Below are 20,711 nucleotides of genomic sequence, written 5' to 3' on the forward strand. Positions count from 1 at the left end.
TGCATGAAGAATTTTTTAACATTACTGTTGATTATTTTTCTCGTCCATTCAAGTAGGGCATGTGATTCACTTTGATCTTCTTCTTCTTTTTTACCAATAATTCTAATGACATGTGGAGTAGAGTAATAATTCATAGAAACAATTCTCTTTAATTTTATTTATGTTTCTTCATCTTATAATTACCACAAAGTTAGTGTTTATTCTATCAACATCCATGGCATATTCTTTTTCAATTGCGAGTGATTCTTAATACTGTCCTCGATGGAAGTAAATTATCTTTCTAATTTTTAGTGGCGAAGACACTCGGAGAACATTTACGGGTCACTCGTATGAATGCTTTAAAAATAAGGGAATATTCACCTTTCAAAATGACAAAAAGCTAGAGCACGGTGCATCTATCTCAGATGAACTTGAAATCTATTGAAGAGTCTCAAGTTGCCCTCGTCGTTTTCTCAAAGAATTATGCTAAGTCAAGGTGGTTCTTGGATGAACTAGTGAAGATTTGGATTCCAAGACTCAATATGGACAAACAGTCGTACCGGTGTTCTATGATGTGGATCCATCAGAAGTTCGAAACCAAAAGGAAAGATTTGCATAAACCTTTGGCAAACACGAATCAAAGTATAAGGATGATGTTAATTTGGGAATGCAGAAGGTGAAAAGATGGAGGATTGCACTAAGTTCTGCTGCGGATCTAAAAGGACATGACATATGCCCAAGGGTGAGTATAAAAAGAGTTTGATTTATGTGAAGTACTTACTAATATATTTTTTTTCATCTATTCACAATTAATTTTCTCATTTGTGTAGGATTGAATCAGAGAATATTCAACAATTTGTCAACTAAATCTCTTCCATATTATGCAAGATACCTTTATCTTATTTACAAGATATTGTGGGAATAAAAGCCCATTTTGAGAATGTAAAATCCCTACTAAAGATGGAAAGCAATGATGTTCGGATTCTGGGAATATGGGGAATGGGAATAGCCGGTAAAATGATAATAGTAAGAGCAAATTTTGATATGCTCTCACCTCAATTTGATGGTGCTTGTTTCCTAGCGCATATAAAGAAAACAAAGAAATGCAATCTCTGCAAAATATCGTTCTCTCTGAACTGCCAAGGTAAAAACAAGAATACACAAATAATATGGAGGACCGGAAGCACTTGATGGCTCGTAGACTTCATTTTAAGAAGGTCTTAGTTGTGCTTGATGACATAAATCACGGAGACCATTTGAATGACTTAACATGGGTTCTTGATTGGTTCAGCAAGGGAAGTAGGATTATTGCAACAACAAGAGACAAACATTTGATAGAAAAAAATGTAGTGTATGAAGTGACTTTACTAGTTGATCATCAAGCTATTCAATTGTTCAATCAACATGCTTTCAAGGAGGAAGTTCCAGATAATTCATTTGAGAAGCTAACGTTGGAGGTGGTAGGTCATGCGAATGGACTTCCTTTAGCCCTAAAAGCGTGGGGTTCTTTCTTACATAATAGGGGCATAACTGCGTGGAGAAGTTCTACAGAGCAAATGAAAATGAACTCAAAATCAGAAATCGTTGAAAAACTCAAAATTAGCTATGATGTATTTCTAGATCTAGCATTCTTCATATGAGGGGAAACATAAGATAAATCATGCAAATTCTTGAGAGTTTATATTCTGGAGTAAGTATCGCGTTGAGTGTCCTAATTGACAAATCTCTTCTGTTCATCTCTAGTGGTACAATTAATTAAATTACATGACTTAATACAAGATATGAGTAAATATTCAGTAAAAATGCATAAGGATGATCCGGGTGAATATAGCAGGCTATGGGATGCTAAAGATTTCGAAGAAGTGAGGGTCAACAATACAGTAAGTAGACTACAATGCAATAATATTCAATTTATGGTTTTCATATGCCAAAATTTGTTTATCCTATGCTATTATGTCATGATTTAGTCTAATAGCCGCTTAAAATGTTTTTTATGTAAAACTTCATAAACTTGTTTACACTTTTAAAAAAGAATTAATTGTAAGGTAAATTGAAAATATTGTAATTAATTTCTATCTTCATTTCATAAATTGACAATTAATTTGAGATAACTATTTTTATTAATGTGAACAACTAATATGACTTAATGGTCTTTCTACCTTCACGAAATAATGGTAACGTCTAGGGACACTCTATTCTTCTTAGACCATACTTTTGAGATTCCACTAGATATATTATTATTATTATTATTATTGTTATTGGATAATTAATATGAGACATAAGAAGTATACGTCAAAAGAAAATTGTATCTAATAATTTTAAAATAAAGAAAAATAATAACAGTAAAAGCAAAGCATTAATCTTCACCTAAAATAATTCTCCAACCATATCCCCCTTTCCACATTTAGATCCAAAAACTTTTACCCCAAAAGTTAAAATTTTTAGAAGATCAAAAGTTCCCCACAAAATTTTAAAACCCATTTAATAAAACCCAGATATCCTTTTCGCCCTTCACATATCCTTCTTGTCCTCCCTTTCTCCATTTGTTCAATTTTTTTTGTTTCTAATATTTTTTTTGTAGGTTTTACATAGCATTCTTCAAGCAGATGGGATAAGTTTTCACAATATGAAGTTTTTGTTACTTAGTTGTATGTTCTGAATTTTCTATTATGTATTGGTTCAAGAAATGATTGAGCCACAAATTATTAATCATGCACAATCATATTCTATATTTTACAAGAGATTATTGTCCTATCTTGAGTCGATGGGTATTATAATGGATTGTATATGTTTATTAATGTAAAAGAAATATTCTGATAAGGTATAAATTTCATAATTGATACTCAAATTTGAGATCTATATCTACATGTTTTAAGAAGTTTAAAAGTATAAGATTTGCTTACTCCTTAGTTTTCTTTGTATTAGTTTTTATTTGCTAAACATTGATCATAGACAAATATATTTTTTCCTTGAAGTTTTAAATCATTATATTCTCGGTGCTAAAAGATTTACCATTATTGATAGGCATATTTATGGAATAAAAGCATACAACTGACAAATTGGAACCCAGTTGATCAAGCGAAGGTGCAATTGAAGATTGTAGAAGGAGAGATAGGAGAAGACTATGTTGCGTTGGACTTAAACAAGATGATGTCTTACAAGAATTGTATATTATGACTATTCTCAAAATTTTAGAATACAATTATATGTAATTTGAGAAATATTTTGGAATATCAAAAATGTATTCATGGTTACATTATGGAACTTATTTGACTAACAAAGCTTGTGGAAAATCCTTTCAAATATGTAACTACAGAATTGTTGAATTTATTTTTTAGCTACATTATAAAATTCTTGTGATTGGTAATGTTTATGTCAGTATTATTCAATTTGTTGCAATGAATTTTTGTAATTACGATAAAATATATATGTAATTATAAAAAATAATGCGATACATTTTCACTTTTCATAGGAAAATTAAAAATATCAGCTATAATTAATGTATGTCATGGTAAAAAGTTTGAGATCTTAGCTTTGTGAAAAAAATATATTTGTGGCAATGCACTACTTTGTAGCTATAATTTTTTTTTAAATTTGTAGCTCAATACAAGTATAATTGCCACAAGATTAAAAATATAAAAGAGCCACATATTTTAAATTTTCATAGAAAAAATAAGTCATTTGCATCAATATAAAATTTGCTATGCATTTAATTTGTTGTGGCAAAAGAGTAAAATTTATTTTGCTACAAGTATATATTTTGTAGCAAGAATTTTGTACTATTATAGCCACAATCAAATTGTTGTAGTAGCTATAAGTATTAGTCTTTAGCCACAGACCACGTAAAGTTTGTAGCTAACTTTTAGTCACCCTACATCTTGCCACGAATGCTACGAAAAACTATTTTGTGGCCAAAGCATTTAGCTACGGAAAATTTCATATTCAACTACAATGTGTTTAATAGCTTTAAATGCATTTTCTTGTAGTGCATATAAATTATCGTATTTGTATATACATCAGTTTTTTTTGTATTTTTACATACATCAAATAGTTATTTGTATTTTGGATACACACAAAGTTGACAGCATGTTTTAAAAAACTTTTCTTTATATTGCACTTGCTTTTAAATTGTTTTATATTGAAATGAATCAGTTATGTTGAGTTGAGCTAGGTAAGTTGTTCAGTTTCCTTCATATTCTTTCTAGCTTATGTTTTTCAGCATTCCAACTCGCATAATCGTACATTCAATGTACTGATGTCAGTTGAACTGCATCACATTATGATGCAAACGCAGGTGATGAGCATCGACATCCAACGCACCGTTGATCCAATTAAGCACTCCAGAGACAGTTGGTGAGCCTCCTTACATTCCGGAGTACTGCTTTTGTTGCTTTTCAATATTTTTTTTTATTTGTATGCTGTGGGGTATGTTTCCACATCCATCAAAGTTGTTTTAGAGACTTCATAGATAGTAAGGCAGTCATATATGAGTCTTTTAGCTTTGTATTTAAGATGTTTTGCTATGAGACTTGAGTAGCCATTTTGGCTAATTGAATGCTTTCTTTTAAGACATTCTCAGTTTATTTCACAAGTTCTTTATGTAGACTATTCTTGTGTTTTAAGTCTTCTGCTAAGTTAAGTAAGTCAGGTTAGGGGTTCGCTTGAGGCCAACAATGGTCTCCGAGTGCCAGCCACGTTTGGTGTGTAAGCTCGGGGCGTGACAATTTTCTTATGGATTATTATCACCTTTTTTCAAGGATGCCTGATAGAGCTGAACGAGTTGCTTAGATGATCGACAGAAACGTGACCAGTCATCCATTCCTCCACATCTATGGCATACACTTTTTGAATTTTTCTTTTGCCTCACTTTTTATTTTTTACCCTAATTTTATACTGGTACTCATTTTTTTGTGCAAGATGACCATCATGATTATAGTTTATTTTACGATCACGACCAGGACGAACAGGGCCACGACACGACCACGACCACGATCAGAGCCACAACCTCTTTCTCATATGGTGATAATTAGTCTGATTCACTTCAGGGAGTGGCATATTAACTAATGAGTCAACTTTCATAATTTTTCATTAAAAAATCGTTATGTTGTTCAGCAATAAAAAGATGTGAAAGTAATTTAAAATATTTTTTAAAACCCATTTTCCAATATTGGTGCCGCAGGAGCATACTTGAGGCAGGAAGTATGGAGTATGTTTTCTCAAGCTTAGCATATTCAGAGACATTATCTCCGCATAAATTTAATTGTAATATAAATCTATACATGGAAGAATTGTATTTAGTTATACTTTTTAAGTCTAGTAACCTCAAATTGAACCAATCATTACGCGCCTGTGGAAGATTGACCAACTTCAAGTGGTCATATTTACCTTTCAAATTATTTCACAGTATAAGAGAGTCGTTAATAGTGATGTATTGCATTTTCAACCCCTCATCAAGATAGTGCGTGAAAAATATCATAGCTTTGGCACGATGTTGGCCGGATGCCTGATTATCACTTTTAGTGGTGTCAACCAGACCCATCGTTTCCACGTGGATTTCAATCGAAGGAGTTAAATTCAAGTTTAGAAATATTAGATATTTTTTTAGAAAAATAAAACCCTTACCCTGTTTACCTATCTATAGCAGCTCGAGTTGGCAAAGTCTCGTGCTGATAACATTTTCTAAAATAACTAACTAACAAACTAATATTAATTAATAATCTAAATAAAAAAGAAGAACAAACAAATAGAGAGCTTAATTTCTTACAACCTCTATATCATTATATTTGTGAATGAGTATTTATAGTCAATAAGTGATATACAAACTAACACTTGGCCATTAAGAAGTGATGACACTTCAGAAATGGGTGGCCCTACATCACATTCATTTAGCATGGCAAGTGATGACAGTTAAATGGGTGGCCCCACATGACATCCACCTTAGTTTTATCATAACTATAAATATATAAAAAAAAATAACAAAAAATAAAATATATGTGAGTTTTTGCTATGTTACGTTCGTTTAACATCATCATCTTTGTATAGTGTTTTGGAAAGTTAAGTCGTCTGCTTCCGGACGAAGAAAACTATTATTCACCTATTTTAGAATTTCAACGTCACTTTTTTTCATCCATAAATTAGTTTAATTGAAGAAAGAACCATCTCTTTCACTTTTTCTTTCTCACTAACTTTCAGAATTCCTTTTATTAAAGTTGGGGTAGGGGATAGCTAACCATGGATTCTATAATTCATTGGGCTTGCATTCAGAGATAGATAAAAAAAAATCACATTATAAAACTTGTTTTTTTCTATTTTCATTAGAAAAAAAAGTTTCCTTATATTTAAGTAACTTATTAGTAAGAACAATATTTTTTAAAACATTTTTGATCGATTAAATATTAATATTTTCCTCCTTACAAAACACATCAAAGACACATATCGATGGATAAAGAATCTTTAAACCTGTTACTGTACATATTACTGTTGATTATTCTTCTTGTCCATTCAAGTAGACCATGTGATTCATTTTGATCTTCTTCTTTTTTTCCAAATAATTCTAATGAAAAGTGGAGTGGAAAATTAATAATTCACACAAACAATTCTCTTTCATTTTCTTTATGTTTCTTCATGTTATAATTACCACAAAGTTTGTGTTTACTCTTTGAGATCAACATCCACGTCATCTTCTTCTTTTATTGCGAGTGATTCACAATACTTTCCTCGATGGAAGTCTGATATTTTTCTATGTTTTAGAGGTGAAGACATTCAGAGAATTTTTACGGGTCACTTATATGATTGCTTGAAAAATAAGGAAATATTCTCCTTTCAAGGTGACAAAAAGCTAGAGCACGGTGTATCTATCTCAGATGAACTTGAAATCCATTGAAGAGTCTCAAGTTGCCCTAGCTTTTTTCTCGAAGAATTATGCTATGTAAAGGTGGTACTTGGATGAACTAGTGAATATTATGGATTCCAAGACTCAATATGGACAAACAGTCATACCGACTTTCTATGATGTTGATCCATCAGAAGTTCGAAACAAAAAGGAAAGCTTTGAGGAAGCCTTTGCCAAACACGAATCAAAGTATAAGGATGCTGTTGATTAGGGAATGAAGAAGGTGAAAAGATGGAGAACTGCACTAAGTTCTGCTGCGGATCATAAAAGGACATGACATCCGCCAAGGGTGATTATAAAAAGAGTTTGATTTATGTGAAGTTCTTACTAATACTGGATATTTTTTTCATTTATTCACGATTAATCTTCTCATTTGTGTAGGACTGAATGAAAGAATATTCAACAAGTTGTCAACCAAATCTCATCCAATTTATGCAAATATTTTTATCTTATTTAAAAGATATTTTGGGATTAAATACCCATTTAGTGAAAGTAAAATCCCTCCTAAAGATAAAAATCAATGATGTTCAAATTCTGGGAATGGGAGGAGTCGGTAAAACGACAATAGTAAGAATAATTTCTGACATGCTCTCCCCTCAATTTGATGGTCATTTTTTCCTTGAGGATATAAAAGAAAATAAACAAAATGCACTCTCTGCAAAATATCCTTCTCTCTGAACTGCTAAGGAAAAAGAAGACCTCATTTTAAGAAAGTCTTAGTTGTGCTTGATGACATAAATCACAAAGACCATTTGGATAACCTAGCAGGGGATATTGATTGGTTCAGCAACGACGGTAGGATTGTTGCAACAACAAGAGACAAACATTTCATAGGCAAGAATGTTGTATTATTACATCCCAAAAATAATACGTACACACATACAAAGACGACTACAGAAAACAAAAACACAACCCATACTATATTAGTCCAATACCCATGGACAACAATAAAAAAATTGGTAGGTGTTCTAATCGAGGTTCGATCAGATTTTTGCGGTATTCAATTTTTTCTTAACTCTTTAATTTAGTTATGAAATTTGATATAATTTGATGACGAGTTTTCTTATATTTTATTTTATTCATGAATTTGATTGAAATGATTAATTTGTTACTTTTTATATCTCTACTTCATGAATGAAGATTGCTAATCTATGATTATTTTTTATTTATTTATTTTTATTTGTTAGTTGTGATCTCTTAAAATGAATGGGTCATAACATTTTTCTTGTTTTGATTTAGATAATAATGATAAAGTAGGTATAGTTAGGCTAAAAATAAATAAATAAAACAAATTGTTGTTATTTTATGTTATTACACAAAAATGAGATTTATTTTAATAATTTGTTATTTGTTTTGTTGTAGAAAAAAGTGTATACTTAATTTTGACATTAACTTTAAGAGTAATAAAAATATTAAGTATTTACATATAAAATAAAAGATATAGAAATAACGCCAGAATTATATTATATCCTCAGTGTTTAGATTTATTTTACATTATTTAGTGCATGTATGAAGGAAAGATATTTATTTTAATGACTAGATGAGTGTTAGGCATATTAACAAGATTTGTTTCAATTAAGAATTCGGTTAAGCATCTTTTTGAGACATTAAAAATCAAGGATGCGGTGACACACCTTATTTATAATTATAAATAACTTTTATTAATTTAATGTAACACTTATAGACAATTATAAGGTGAAATGCGAAAAAGACAGTAATGTCTCCAAATGTCAAGATCGATAATGCAGTTATGCATCCGATTTAAGACTAATAAAAATTCAACAATGAAAATATGAGAAAAAATGTAGCATATCAAATATATCCAAGAAATAGTTAAAAGAAGTATAAATCAATAAAAGCGATCGTGCTAGAACCACGAGACTCGAGGGATCCTAATACCTTCCCCTTTGTCAACAGCTTCCTTACCTGAATTTCTGGTTCGCATACTAAACTAAAGAGTCATTTCCTTTTGATTAGGGACTAAAAATAAAGGTGACTTGAAAGCATAACTCAATTCCAAGCGGCGACTCTGAAAGTTTAAATAATGTCTTAATCAATACCGTCACTTAAATTGGAAAAACCATCACTGTCATGCGCGCAAAAAAAGGGGTGTGACATTATTAATTATCAAAGTGACCTAATCTTTGAAGAATTAACTAAAAATAATAATGACTGAACTTAGATTCAATAACCGATATAACAGTTATGGATAAATTGAAGTTTTTGGTTGTAAGACATTTATGAATCACACTGAGGTTGATTGTTTATTTATATAACATTTAACTTTAAAGGAGATAATTAGATCTTTAATTTTATTTATTTATCTAAAGATAATAAATATTATTAATTGATATATTAAAAATTATTGAATAACAAAGTTTATTTTTAAGCATCATTTTATTTAAAGTTGTATTTTGTTGTTTCTCACAAAGGAGGACATCAATATACATTTAATAATTTATAATTCATTTCTAAATTTGATAGTATGTTTAAATTCATAATTCAAAGTATTAACAACTGAGCATAATATATTTTCAACACTTTCGCTTTATTCACACTATGTCATTCTGTCACGATCCGAGCCTACACCCTGGACGCGGTTGGAACTCCAGAACATTGTTGGTCCCCAATCGAACCCTCATCCTGACAGACTACAAGTGAAAGACTAACTCAAGAATACAAAGATTTTTTAAGAAACTGAATAGAAATTCAAGAAACTCGAATACAAAACATTAACTCAAAAGGAAACTCTAAAATATATAATATATTCAACTCGCTCCAAAAATAGGCAACTTATGTCTTTAAAGTATTAAACAAAATAAATAAACAGACTTACTGCATATCTATGAAGCCTCTAAATGACAAAGATGGAAGTCGGGATAAAACCTACGACATCCTGACAAAACTAAAAAGTAAATGAAATCCTACGGATGCAAGCCATGGCTAGCTTGAACTCCATGTGGTATATACAAAACTCCTCTTGATGATCCTAATTACCTGAATCAACATCATGAAATGATAAAGGCCAATTGGCTCAGTATGTGAAATGTACGAGCATGTAAGGGGAATTTTAAAGCACAAAAATAAGCTTAAAACTTGATAAAAAGAAACATACTTATCTATTCTCAACACACTCAACTCAACTCAAGATGCTAAGATAACTCAACTCAAAGATTAGATACTCAACTCAAAGATATGATATTTGACTCTGGTACTCAACTCAACATAAATCAACAATACATATGCAATATAATGAAAGCTTTTAAAACAGTGGAAAATAACTTAGTTCATTAAATAAATGCAATAACAAACTCAACTTTACTCAAATAATAAAGTAATATAATTTATATGGGAGTTTCTCTAACCGACAACAATCACTGTGAGCCTAAGTGATGATACATCGCCATGCCCACACCGTCAGAACTATCTTACACTTTGCCGTCATATTGAATGCTTTAACTAAGTAGATCCACTAGTCTATGCTAAAATCATCTTAAGAAGTAATCTAAAAAGTTTGATCCTTTACTACCAATGATGTTTACATGGTTTATGGGGGATGTGAGTTATCTGAATTCTCTCTAATATCAGTCTCAATACTACTTCCAAAATATACCTTAGCTAATATGTTTGTTAGAAGAAAACTCTTTCTTTGGTTTGAGATAATTACTCAAAAACTTAGCTTAAAAGCTCTCTTGGAATCGATATTCCTTTTCTTGCTCAAAACTCTTTTGAAAATCTCAATTTCCTCTCATATTAAATGTGAAAACATTTACTCTTAAATAAAATGAACTTCAATCTTAATCTTTACTAAACTCAAAGTTTAAGTCTTAAAACAAGAACTAAAACATTTATAAAATAATTCTTAAAATATGGTTCATGCAGAGCTATGCATGTGAATGACTCAATGCATTGTTTTCTATACCCATATATAGATCTCAAAAACTTGTAACTCAAGAACTGCATTGATATGCTCAACTCAAAGGGTTCATGCGTAATAATGAGTATGGACTACTCAACTGAAGGACTCAAATATACTTCTCATCTCAAGACTGTTCGACTTTTATGGTTCATGAGGAATTATGGACATGAACAATTCAACTCAAGTAATTAAAGAATAATATGTAACAGTTTCATGATTAAAAATATAATCTCATAGGGGATTAGGAACTCAATACTCAAGACTTAGTACTTGAAGATACTATTCCTCTCAAAGGTACTCAACTGATTGAGTTCATATAGAAGTTATAAGCATGACGATTCGACTCATGGGTCAAAATATAAATCAGGAACTCATGTATACAACTCTTTATCATTCTCATACTTACTTACTCAAAAATTAACTCAAATTGATGATGGATGTAAAAGGATTCACAATTGAACTCAAAGGCTTCCTTGAACAGTACTTTTAACTCTCTCTTGAATGTGAATTATGAATCAAGAGTTATGATTCATGATATAAAGGGTCTCAATAACAATATAGCATTTCAATAATTAGGAATAGAACTTTTAAAAGAAACATGAATTTAAGAACTCAAAATCAACTTAAGTATCCTAGATTACACTTTTTTTGATCTAAAAGTAAATGTAAGGCCTGAGGACTAACTAGTCGAAGACTATGATAGCCTTACATACCTAAAAGAACAATATTCTTGAAGAATCTTTAATAATCTTGAAGAATCTTGAAGAAGAACTTGATTTGAAGGCTTGAAGCTCTAGCTTGAAGGTAAACAATCTAGAAATTATTTCTTGAGATTCTTGAATTAGTTCATTCATAGTTTTGTTGGAGGTAAAAAGACAAAAACAACTATTTTAAATATTTTCCCATTGGCTAATTCGTAACAGCACTCTATAGGTTACTAAAGTAGTCATAGCGTTTTACTCAGAATTTAGATGAACGCAATATTGGTGGAGTTGGAAAGTAGATTCATTTACCTTTGATTGGATAGGTAATTCCCTTGTACGAACTCAAACTGAGAAACCTCGGTGGATATGGAAAGATAATTCAAAGATATTTCCTACGGTATCTGTTAGCACACCTAACTCTCTTGATATAAGAATTATGGTCTTTTAAAGTTGACCCAAAACTCATACTTAGCTTAACTTGAAAAATATATGATTTTTCTATTTCCAATTTACCTCTTCTTGGAACTAAGTGTGCTACATCTACTGACCTTTACTATGAAGATTTTTTAATTTCTCGGTAAAATGTCACTCACTACGAAGAACTGTTCAAGTCTTAGTTCAAAAAATTTCTGGGGTGTTACACTTTGTTACGACCTTCAATGGTCTAAACTTCTCAGATTGGTGCGAACAGATCAAATTTCATCTCAAAGTTTTAGATATTGATGTTGCACTTTAAAATGAGAAGACAATTGCTATTACTGAAACTAGCAGTATTGAAGAAAGATCCTATTATAAGCACTGGATTGATCTTAGCATGCCTCGAGATAACCCCCAAGACGCGTGATCTTAGGTATACAAAGAGTAAATATTTTTCCATAATTTGATTATGTTCTACGATGATCTTGAAATATTAACTTGATATATGGTATACTTGTGATGATCTTTTCACTTACACTCATGATTAGTGATTTCAGGAACTTCTGGAGAAATCGGAGTTGAAACAATGAAAGAAGGAGAAAATACACCAAGAAATTGATCAAGTATGAGGACCATATAAGCTGGCGTACTGAGTGGCGCGCCTCGCCAATGCATGAAGATTTGAAGAAGTTTTGGGGCATACTGCTAGGCGCGACGCGCTTGCCACAAAAGATCAGCAGAAGTTTTGGGGCGTACTACTAGGTGCGACGCTCCAACCCCAAAATATTATTAGAAGTTTTAAATGTTCCCTAGGATTTCTAATTTGAGGAGGATTTGTTCTAAACTATGTCTATTATTATAAATAGAGCCTAGCGCTTCCATTGTGAGGGTTGGACATTTGTTTAGTGTGCGAGGGCAAGAATCAAGTTTGTAATCATCTTAACTCTTTTATTTTACAGATTTATTTATGAACAACTATATTTTCTTGGTTATTAATAGCACGAGTAGCTAAATGCCCTAAATCTGGGGCTGTTGCTATGAATTAATTGTTGAATATGTGAGACTTTATGAATTAATCTTTGATTGTCCACTCAAATTACTTTTATATTCTTGTTTTACTATTTCTTGATTGGCCATCTAGGAATAAATATAGAGATCTTGGTCCGCCCATTAAATTGAGGAGATTAGTTTTCAGGAGTGACGCCCAGAAGATGAATACCTTTCATGGTTACAAAACAGGATGAAATATAAATGCTCGCCAGTTAGTCTATTCATCCCCGCTCGACGATATAGTTAGATAGATAATTAGGGTAGGCGATGAGAGGTGGTTAACCTGGATCATACTATTAACCCTATAAACCAGCAATTTGACAACTGAAGTTAGTTCTACGCGGATCTTACGATGGATGAAATTTGTTATATGCTGCAGCTCTAGAATTGCTTTTAATCTTTCCTGAAAAATTACATCAAAGTTGTTCACCATTATTTACTATAAACTTAGTCCAGAATAGTCTTAGTTAACCATAAAGCAATCAACCTGCGAAGTAGTTACTTTTCTCTTTAGTTGTTGAATTAAGTGCGAATATAAGTTGATCATAAGTCCCTTGGGAATTATAACTCGTTTCTAAAAGAAACTATATTACTTGCGTGACCAGGTACACTTGCGTGTGCAATTGGGAGCAACAAGTTTTTAGCTCCGCTGTCGGGGACTTAGAAATTGATTTATATTGAGCTTTCTTAAGTCTATAATTAGAATACTCAAGTATTAATTAGTTGATTTCAGCTTGTTATTGCAGGCATTTGAATCTCAGGTCTAGATCAAAAAGGAGATCTAGTTGATCCGTACAACGAACTTGAAAGAGTTCTACATCAGCTGAGAAAAATGAATCCAGGAGAATTAGAACTACGACCTCTGGGAGATCGGGGTAATGATCATCAAGACAATCGGAAGATGTGAATAACCCAAGGGTTCTGAAAAATCCGAAGAATGTGGATATCCAAGGAATACCCCCTAATGTCCCTATCATTCCAGCAAGACCAGGGCATGATGTTGCAGTCCTACTCACCGCTAATTTGGCATCGAGTATCAGGAAACATCCACCGCGGGGAGATTTGAGTTAAAAGTAAATATGGTTCGAATTGTCCATACTAATGGGCAATTTACTGGTCTCCCCCATGAAGATCTGCAACTTCACATTAGGAACTTCATAGAGGTCACTCATACCTACATTCCACTTGGAGTCTCATAAGAGTATGTGAGGTTAAAATTGTTCCAATACTCATTGCTAGGAGCCACAAGGTGATGGTTAGATTTTGAACCACCGAATTCCATTACTACTTGGGACGGTCTAACAAAGAAGTTCTTGAGTCGTTTCCACCCATCCAAGAAAACCGCTAAGCTGAAAGGCGAAACAAAAAACTTTGCTCAAAAGCATAGGGAAGACATGTACCAAGCGTGGGCACGCTTCAAACCAATGCTGAATGCTTGCACATCACATGCAGACTAATAAGGTACTAGCTCACGCTTTCTTTTGAGGGTTTGGAATATAATGCGCGTGCTCTTCTTAATAGTGCAACAGGTGGGCAAGCACTATCCATAACAAGTGAAGCATTCTTTGATTTTCTTGATAATTTGTCAGAAGGGAGTCAAGGGTATGAGAGGGTCATTTCTAGAACCACAACCCAAAAGGTTGCATGGATATTAGATGTAGACCAAGCTACTACTTTAAATGCCAAAATAGATGCGATGCAGCATAGTATGACTTTACAGTTTAAGAAGTTGGCTCTAATTCAAGCACCGGTAAACGTGGTGCAACAAAAAGAAAAATGGTGTGGGGTATGTGGTAGTGAAACCCATGATACTGATCAATGTGAGGCAAACCCGACTTCTGTAAATTATGTGGTAAATGTGCAAAGGGGCCAAGCCAACAAAATTATGGTAATAGTTATAACCCAAATTGGATAAACCATCTTAACTTTTCTTGGGGAGGGAACCAAAACAAAAATTAGGCACAAGGTGCAAATTAATATTGTACCCAAGGAGCTGGGCAACAATACAAAAATCCTAACCAAAGCGCACACCAAAGTGTATCCAAAGGTGGAATGACCAATGAAGAACTATTCCAAAAACTCATGTCTGAAATGGGGACCAAGTTAAGTGCTAGAATAGATAAGAAGGATGAGAACATCCACATGTCCCAAATGAGTTTAGAGAAACAAGTTGCGCAAGTGGCTATTTCTTTGAACTTATGAAAGGGATGACCATTAATGTGTAGCCTATTTTGCGTCAAAATATGATAAAGTTTTGGAATAATATGAGGTGGAGTTTTTGTTATGGGGGTTGATTACCCATTTTTTGAGGGCCCACAACATTGAGGAGGAGGCCTCCGACTTAACCATATGATAGTCTCAAAAGGGAACTACAGATCTTCTTAAAGAAGTTTATGTCGTGGTTGAGGAATTGATCAAGACCATCCATATGAGACGCCAAGACAATGGAGAGAGTTATTAATTTAACTTCCATGACTCTCTTGATTCCCCTCTCGTCTTGATAGACAAAGATAAATTGTATTATCATTCCTAAAATCGGAGGCAGTCCAATTGAGGTTTGGTACCACCCTTTTATGTCATTTTCCAATCTTATTCATAAAATTTTGAAAAAGCAAAAATGTCCCATGGTCATGGCCGAGCTCGTATTTCCTTATTTTCAATGAAAGCCTCTTCCATTGAAAAAATTTATTCCACTAGCTTTAATTGTGTTTGTTTTAGTAAAAATACCTTTAAATCTGTCAATATCATGTCATGTCACAATATCAATGAATAAAAGAGGTAGGTGACGATGTGTTCAAAGAGTATGATGGGGAGATCATTCTATTTTAATACATCGCCAAAGAATTGAAACAACTCGAGAATCATGATAAGTCAAATATGGATGATACATAAAACGATGATTGTGTCTAACAGACTAGAATACGTATATATCTGACAGAAGCTCGAAAAAGAGAACTCAACAACTTACTTAGGAAATTATTAATACATTTTTTTGATAACATCTTAGGGTTGAGCATAGACATTCATCTTAGGTGGAAAACCTACTCAGATGCTATCAAGAGTTATAGGAGTTGAAGATTTAGAGTTTCTTTATTTTCTTTACTTGTAAACGCATCATTTTCCTGTAACCATCTTATGTTTTATGGTTAGAAAATTAGCATTTATCGAACTACATTTGAAATGAATTCTCAAGATTGAGATGCGTAGGCGACCTATGTCGGCCTCAGTCATTTCCTTATCAAAATACTTTATTTCAGTTAAAACTCGAGGGAGGAACTACATTTGACCTGATTCCTACCTCAACGGGATACGTAGGCACCACAAGGGTTCATTCATATCTTTTATAAGATTTTTATTTTCCGTTACAAAAGAAACCGGGACAGAATTTTTGAGAGAGACTAAAAAATTCTCAAGAATAAGATCTCCAAAAAGTCAAGACTTAAGATACATTGTGAGTTACAACTGGGACAAAATTTTTGAGGGGATCTCAAAAATTCTACAAGTCATGTATCCACAGTTCGAGGTACGCCGAGACATCTAACCCCGACATAATTTTTGAGCCCTCTCAAAAATTCTCAAGAAGAAAATCTTCAACAAGTCAAGACTAAAGTCACATTGCGAATTGCAACTAGGACAAAATTTTTGAGAGGGACTCAAAAATTCTACAACTCATATATCAAATATTTGAGATACTCTAAGACATCTAACTGGGACATAAAATTTTGAGGATGGGTTCAAAATATTCTTCAAGAATCAGTAAATGTATGCAATTAATTTTGAACATTTCAAGCATATTCATAAGTTTAAAGCTAACTTTAAATGGCCTCTGGCATCGTTAAAGTTCAAAGTCAACTTCAACAATCTCAAGCACTGTTGGATTTCAGATTCAACGACAAAACTTTCCAAATATGGAGGATTTCAGGAGAACCATGTCAGATATTACTCAAGCTTCAAGGATTTTCTGAATTCTCTAGAAAAAGTTCATCAGACATGTCAAAAGTTTCAACCATGGACGTTGATTTAAGCTCTGCATGACATGACATGACATGAAATTTGAAAATGAGATTTTCCAAATTAATTCTCCAAAACATTTATTTCCTTAAAGAGTTTTTAATATGTCAAATGTTCTGTATAATCTCATCTTATGTCTATTGAGAAGAACGAGATCAAAGTGATCAACCGAAGATAGCAAGAAAAGGAGAAAGCGATTACAGAAGTCAACACAAATCCCGTGGATGTCGGTATATAAGATTTCTTCAAGATCATCTTATCCTCCATTCAACGAATATGGAGAATTCAAAAGGGCGAGTAGCTTCCTTAAATGGACAACTATTTGTGGAGGCAGTGAAGTCATTGAAGTTTTCCAAAAAAAAAAGAAACAGTTTAAAATACGAGCGATAACACCTCATTAAGATCTCCAACAAAGCATGAGTGACAATACACTCAAAATGTTCAAAATAGGAAACAAGTGAAAGCACTGCTATGCAGAAGCATTTTCAATGGCATCGACTTACATTTTTTGGCATCAAAACATTTGAAGAATATTCACAAATTCTGTCGATATAAAAAAAGATGATGTGAACCATCGAGAGGGCCATCATCTTCAAATGCTGAGAGGACCATTGCATCTTCAAATTCCAAGAGGGATATCATGTATGCAAATGCAAAGAGGGCCATTGCATTTTCAAATGACGAGAGGGATTTTATTTCTTCAAAACCACCAAGAAGGTTGTTAGATCTTCAAATGTGGAGAAGGCATTACATCTTCAAACATTTAGAGGGCCATTATCTACAAACGCTGAGAGGGCTATTGCATCTTCAACGCTGAGATAGACATCATCTACAAATGTTGAGAGGGCCATTGCATCTTCAAACACCAAGAGGGTCATTGAATCTTCAAACACCGAGAAGTCCATCATATTCAAACCGCCAAGAGGACCATCATCTAAAAACACCGAGAGAGCCATTGCATCTTCAAACGCCGAGAGGGACTTCATTTTCAAACTCCAAGAGGGCCATTGCATATTCAAATGTAGAGAGGGCCATCACCTTCAAGCCGCCAAGAGGGCCATTACATGCAAGCCGCCAAGAGGGCCATTACATCTTCAAATGCCGAGAGGGACATAATGTATAATTGCCAAGAGGGTCATTGCATATTCAAACACCGAGAGAGACATCATATTCAATTCCAAGAGGTCCCTTGCATTTTCAAAACCCAAGAGGTCCATTATGCATTCAAATGCAAAGAGAGACATTACATCTTCAACTACCAAAAGGGACATTGCATCTTCAAACCGCCAAGAGGGTCATCATCTTCCAAAGCTGAAAGGACAATCATCTACAACCGCCAAGAGGGGCATCACATATTTTATTTCCAAGAGGTCATTACACATTAAAACTGCCAAGAGGGTCATCATGCATTCAAATGTCAAGAGAGACATTTCTCCTCCAATGCCAAGAAGGACATTGCATAATCAAACTATTAAGAGGGTCATATGTATTATATTATCAAAGGTCAAAATATTATTGATGAATGGATCAACATCATCTTGCCGATAGAACATTGTCATCCTACCACACAAGCTTCGATAAGATCAATCTACCATTGGATCAACATCGTCCTTTTGATGGACCATAAATTTAGCAACAATATCTTACAAATCGAGCTTTTATATCTTCCTCATAAATGTAGCATTATTGTCATCCTATCAACGAAGTATCGTCATCAACAATATTGCATTATCGAGAAATTCATCATCGTGTCACATCATATCAATTCATTTTCTATTTCATCAAAACAAAAAGAGGCTGACATCAAAGTATTTTTAAATTGAATAGTGTATAACATAATACTTATCTATTTAAATTATGGTTTGTACTAACAAGTTTGTTTCAATCCTTTCCCGAGAGAATACAAAAGGATGAATTCGCAAATCAAACCACAGGTGTGGACGACATAATAGAGGATGTAGCACAACGTAGAACTTTTACTGAAGAGGAGTATGAAACTCTTAGGATGTGATGTGAGAAACAACTTCCTCCTCATTTATGCCACACCCCTATCAAAAGGCATGTGGGTTTTTATTCTCATCGAAGGAAACTTTGCAATCTTAGTGACAATACACCAAGAGATTTGGAAATTATGTCCATACAAATTTTTACTTATGGGTGTGAAGCACGCCACATTCATGGCTAAAACATAGAAGGTTGCAAAACTCTTTTTCATACTCGACTTACTTGTTACTCCTAAAGAACCAAAGGTTATCTTGCATTATAGATTTCCTTTTCACCGGTCGAGTCGAATTACAAACAGCCTGATTCCTAATATTTAAGGATATGTAGGCGGGCTCAATATTGAAAACTTGCTGTATTCCAACATTCTCTCTCAAATCTTATTCTCGAGCATTTTGGTCTCTTTATAATTCAATATCAAGATAGCTTTTGAGTTCTTTCAGAATATCGCGTCAAAACAAGCGCATCGAACTACAAGTGGCCTAAATTCTCATATAGGCTTAGATATGTAGGAAACGTGATACCAGGATTCGACCATAATTTTTAAGTACATACCAAAATACCTTTTCTAAGAGATGTAGATGTGGTCTGTCAAAATTAGATTAGTCCATTTCATTTGCCTCGTATTTATCTCATCAGTCCAAGTCAAACGAGGAACAACTGTTGACACTCAATTTTTGACCTCCACAATATAAACTACTCACCGGGCTTCTTTAATTTCAATTGATTTGAAATAGTTGACTTTATTAAATTCTAAATATTTTTCAAGTCATTTTAAGTATTTTGTCATATTTATACATTTTCAAATGTTAATTTTTTTTATATATTTTAATTTATAGTTTATATTTTTGAGTTAATAATCTTATAATAGAATTAATTATTATTTTATTAATATTAAGAGAATCGTTAATTAATCAATGTTCATTAGTATAAAATTAAAATCAATTTGGTAACTTTTCAATTCTTAATTCGCTAGAATCGCAATTCAATTGGCAATCTTTTCACTTCCCTTTTAAACTCATTTTAAAGCAAATTGTGGGTTCCAAGTTCAGACTACCAACAAAAATTCATTTTTTTACTCAACAGCAGACCATTGTCTTCTATTTAATTTCCTCAAGCCCAAATAATTCCCAAACCACAATAACATCATCAGGAATAGAAAAAGGAACCCAATTAATTCAACATAAAATATAACTAATATAGCGCACCAAACACCCGAACAACCCACTTCGTTCCCCTTATTCATGCCAGCAAACTCAGAAATCGTGGTGAACCAACAGTCCGAAAGAAAAACTAACCCAACTGCCTCACAGTCTCATCAATCCAAAAAATCTGGAAAAAAGTTGTGTCGTCCGCCTTTTCCTGTTGCAGCAACTGTGACCCTCGCATTGTAATCTCCTTCCTCGAAAAATGAAGACTCACCACTGGTGCTACAGAACTGAAGATTAGGGACCGATATAAGCGTCATACGAAAGCTTAGAACCTAAGCCTACATTAGAAAAAGATGTACTTAAAAGGGACTGAGCACGTATGATAGAGTTAAGCTAAATAACAATATGGCAGAACGAAGCGATAAAGCGATGATGTAGCCTGAACACGGTAAGGATACTGAATATACTTAATACATGTTAACTAAATGTAATGAATAAGTTTATAACATATCAGAGAATGAATACTAACTGATAACATGGTCAATGCAATAGAGTATGACTAAACTGTGGGAGCTATTAATAACTGA

At 33.1% G+C, this 20,711-nt stretch overlaps 2 pseudogenes; both read left to right on the top strand.

Moving 5' to 3' along the window:
* The first annotated feature begins 809 nt into the window (after positions 1 to 809).
* LOC107019497 lies at positions 810 to 3,233 on the top strand (annotated as a pseudogene).
* Positions 1,782 to 16,926, top strand: LOC114077176 (annotated as a pseudogene).
* The last annotated feature ends 3,785 nt before the right edge of the window (positions 16,927 to 20,711 follow it).

Source organism: Solanum pennellii, chromosome 5 (genome assembly GCF_001406875.1).
Source record: "Solanum pennellii chromosome 5, SPENNV200".
NCBI lineage: Eukaryota > Viridiplantae > Streptophyta > Magnoliopsida > Solanales > Solanaceae > Solanum > Solanum pennellii.